Genomic DNA, 5,173 nt, shown 5'->3' on the forward strand with positions numbered 1-5,173 from the left:
TCACACCCCTTCCTCTCCCACACCCTCTTCCTCCCCCACACTCTCCTTCTCCCCACACACCCCCTTCCTCCTCCACACCCCCTTCCTCCCACACCCTCCATCCTCCCCACAAAATCCTTCCCCCCACACCCATCCTCCCCCACACCCCCTTCCTCCCCCACACCCCCATCCTCCCCCACACCCTCCATCCTCTCCCCACACCCTCCATCCCCCTCCCCACACCCCCATCCTCTCCCCACACCTCCATCCTCCCCACACCCCCATCCTCCCCACACCCCTTCCTCCACACACCCCCATCCTCCCCCACACCCCCATCCTCCCCACACCCCTTCCTCCCCTACACCTCCATCCTCCCCACACCCCTTCCTCCCCACACTCCCCTTTCCTCCCACACCCCTCTCCCCACACCTCCATCCTCCCCCACACCCCCTTCCTCCCCACACCCTCCATCCTCCCCCACACCCCTCTTCCTCCCCCCCACACCCCTTCCTCCCCACACCCCTTCCCTCCCCACACCCCCTTCCTCCCCACACCCCTTCCTCCCCCACACCCTCCATCCTCCCCACACCCCTTCCTCCCCACACACCCCTCTTTCCTTCTCCCACACTCTCCTTACCCTCTTTCCTCCCCCACACACCCCTTCCTCCCCACACCCCCTTCCTCCCACACCCCTCTCTCCTTTCCTCCCCCACACTCCCCTTCCTCCTCCCCCACACCTCCCTCTCACTCCTCCTCTCCCCCTCCCTCTCTACCTCCTCCTCTCCCTCCCTCTCACACCTCCCTCACCTCCCCTCTCACTCCTCCTCTCCCTCCCTCCTCACACCTCTCCCCCTCCCTACTCACTGCCCTCCCTCCCTCACTGCTCCTCCCTCCCTCTCACTGCCCTCCCTTCCCTCTCACACCTCATCCCACCTCCCTCTCACACCTCCCTCCCTCCCTACCACTGCCTCCTCCCTCCCTCCTCACACCTCATCCCACCTCCCTCTCACTCCTCCTCCTCTCCCTCCCTCACTCCTCCCTCCTCTCCCTCCTCTCACACCTCCTCCCCCTCATTCTACACCTCCTTCCCTCCCTCTCACACCTCCTCCCTCCCTCCTCCTTAGTCTTTCATCGTTAGTTTGGGCACGCAGAGCGTGCGGGAGGCAGATCGATGCACACACACACACACACACACACACACAGATCGTATTTAATTAACGATTCACCTGATGAAGAAAATATAGGTGAAATTGAGCGTAAGCTGGCTGGCATTCTTGGAGTGTTACTGCATACTTTGGCATTTTAGCTATAAAGTAAAGTTATTCCTGTATCTGTGGTACTCTTATACTATAGTAGTAAATACTTATATCGTTATGTAAAAGTATTTTATATTTCTGTGGTACTCTTTATACTATGGTACAGTGTTAGACTTATACTGTGGTACTTATACTATGGTACAGTATTATTTCATACTGTGGTACCTTATACTATGGTAAAGAAAGGTTATCTTATACTGTGGCAATCTTTTATACTATGGTACAGCGTTATCTTATACTGTAGTACCTTAAAATATGGCATACTGTTAATTTATACTGTGGTACTAGGTTCATATATGTATCTCTTTATACTGTGGGTGCCCTACATCATAGTGGTGCACATCCCAAGTATCAGGCAATTCTTTATAATTATGGTACAGCGTTATCTTATACTGTGGCATTTTATACTATGGTACAGTGTTATATTTTAAATTTTTATACTATGGTATGTATATTTTTATATTGTGTGCTCTTATATATATGTTATTATCTTTTACATTGTGGTACTTTATATTATGTGTTATACTGTGTACAGTGGTATACTTGTTATCTCTATACTGTGGTACTATACTTGTAAAGTAATGTTATTCTTATAATGTATATTTATGGTACAGTATTATTTTAAGTAGTACCATACTATGGGTGCAGTGGTATTCTTATACTGTGGTACCTTATACTATTATACAGTGTTATCCTATACTGTGGTACCTTATACTATGGTACAGTATTATCTTATACTGTGGTACCTTATACTATGGTGCAGTGTTATCTTATACTGTGGTACCTTATACTATGATACAGTGTTATCTTATACTGTGTGCACTCTATATTATGGCACAGTATTATCTATACTGTGTGTGACTTATTAAGTGGGTATAGTATATTTATATTGTGGTAATGAGTATTGTGGGTAGCATATTCTCAGTAATTTTATACTAGTAACAGTGTTATTCCCATACTGTGGGGTACTCAGTACTATGGGTGCTAAAGTGTTATTCCCCATACTGTGGTAATTTTATACTATGGTACAGTATTATTTTGCAATTTATAATTATGTACAGTATTTATTTTATACTGTAAGTAAATTTTATACTATGGTACAGGTTATCTCTATACTGTGGCATGTTATTCTTATATTTTATGTATTATCTTATATTCTGTACCTTATACTCTGTGGTAGCATTATCTTTATACTTAGTAATTTTTGTACTATGTTATACATCTTACACGTGTGGTACCTTTATACTATGGCAATAAGTGTTATCCTTGCCACTGTGGTAATTTTGATAATTATGGCATAGTAATATCTTTATACTTCAGGCAATTTTTATACTATGGGTACAAGTATTATCTTATACTGTGGCACATTACAATGCGTACAGCAAGTTATCCTATAATTGGGGTGTTGTTATATCTCACAATATGGTACAGCATATCTTACACTGTGGCACTATACTATGGCATGCTTGTCCTATGTACCTGTGTGCACCTTTTATACCTATATAATATATCTTACAATCAGGAAATCTCATAGTTCATGCAGCATTATCTTGATATCTATATGTTGCATTGATCTTACACTGTGTCTCATATTCATACAGCATCATCTTACACTTTCACACCCTATATGCTTTCATCCCATAACTGTAAATCTTTCATAACGTGTGCTGTACATATCCTTTACAACTGTGCACCCCATACATTGTCATCTTACACCAAAAACTGCCAATTCATGCAAGTGTCAGCACTGTCTCACACTGTGGCAACTTATGTTCATGTTGTTATTTGATCTCACACTATGCACAGCATTATCCACACCTGGCAACCTCACACCACATTTTTGCCATTTTCATCCCTATAACTGTGGCAATCTTGTTGTTCATAACAAGACGATCTTTGACACCATGCATACTGTTATTTGATCTTACACTGTGGCAATCTTTACACCTGTGTTATCCTTCACACTGCACCCTTACAATTCATAAGGTTTATCCTACACCGTGTAGTTTTATATTTGTGTATAGATGATTATATACAGTAATTTTATAATATGGGTACAGTGTTATTTTATGCATTGTGGTACTTATATTTTGTGGTATAATTATACTGTGTAATTTTAGATGTATAGAGTTATTTATACTGTGTGGTACCAGTACTATGGCATGTATGTCTTATCAGGTACTTATACTATGGGTACAGGCATCTTATACTGTGGCACTATACATGGTACAGCATTATTCATACCATGGTGAAGAGATTCTTTAGTACCATGGCACAGTGTTATCCCCATAATAAAAATTTTTATACTATGGTGTACAGTGTTATCTCTATGTTTGTAGGTAATTTTATACTATGGTACAGTATTTATCCTTATACTGTGTGGTATCTTTATACTATGGTACAGGTTATCTCTATACTCAGGTACTTTATACTCTATAAAAGTGTTATCCTATAATTGTGGTACCTTATACTATGCAGTATTATCTTATACTGTGGGTACCTGCACTATATGTTATTCTATACTGTGGTACTTATACTATGGCATGTATTATCTACATTGTGGTACTATACTTGGGTACAGTGTGTTATTCATATTGTGGTACTTCTCACTATATGTGTTGGTCTCTTATACTATGGTATATTCTAAATTCCAGGTACAGTGTTATTCATATTGTGGTATTTTTATACTATGGTACAGTGTTATCTCATACTTGTGGTACTATATAAAAGTTATTCCCTATACGTGTACTATATGGCAGTGTTATTCTCTCATCAGGTGTCCTCTTATAATGTGTACAGTATTATCTTATACTATGGGTATAGTATTATCATATACTGTGGTACCTTTTATATGGTACAGTGTTATTCTTATACTATGCAGCAAGTATATTCTTAAACTCAGTGGTACAGTGTTTATTTACATCAGTACCTTTATACTATGGGTACAGTGTTATTCTATATACAGCAGGTACAGTTATATCTTAAACTATGGGTACAGTATATCTCATATCAGGTAATTTTTTGCATGTGGCACAGCATTATCTTATACTATATATAAAGTTATATCTTTTATGACGCTGTATTATTCTTACTCTATGGTACTGTATTTTGCACATAGTGTTATTCTTGTCGTGGTACCTTATACTAAGTAAGTGTTGGGTATTATCTTTATGTTTTATGGCATGTTATATTTTTTATACTGTACAGTATTTTATTTTATACTATGTATAAAGTGAGTATTTTAAAAACTATGTAAGTTATTCTATACTTGGGGCAATTTTATATTTGCAGTACAGTGTTATTTTACTATATAGTATTATTCTGATACTATGGTACAGTATTATCCTTATACTCAGTATTTTATACTATATACAGTATATCCTACTATGTATACTATACTATAAGTGTACAGTATTATCTTTTATACATGGTACCTTATACTATGGTACAGTATTATCTTATACTGTAAGTACTGCTACTATGTGTTATTCTATACTGTGTACTTTAGTACTCTATGGTACACAAGTGTTTATCTTTTAGTACTATGGCACAGTTATATATTCAAACTATGGTACAGTGTTATTCCCATACTGTGGCACTATACTATGGCACAGTGTTATTTATACTATGGTTGTTATATTTTAAATCCAGTGGTATGTATATCCTATATTGTAGTACTTTATACTTGTGGTATAGTGTTATTTTTTATACTATGGTATAGCATTTAAACTATGGTACAGTGTTATCTTATATTGTACTTTATGTATGCAAGTTATTCATATACGGGAAAATGTTTATGTACAGTAGTGATTTAAGTACTTGTGGGTGTGGCAGTTTATGGGTATAGTGTTGGTTTTATACTGTGGGTATCTTTTTAT

This window comes from Homarus americanus, unplaced genomic scaffold (assembly GCF_018991925.1).
Source record: "Homarus americanus isolate GMGI-L3 unplaced genomic scaffold, GMGI_Hamer_2.0 scaffold50773, whole genome shotgun sequence".
Lineage (NCBI taxonomy): Eukaryota > Metazoa > Arthropoda > Malacostraca > Decapoda > Nephropidae > Homarus > Homarus americanus.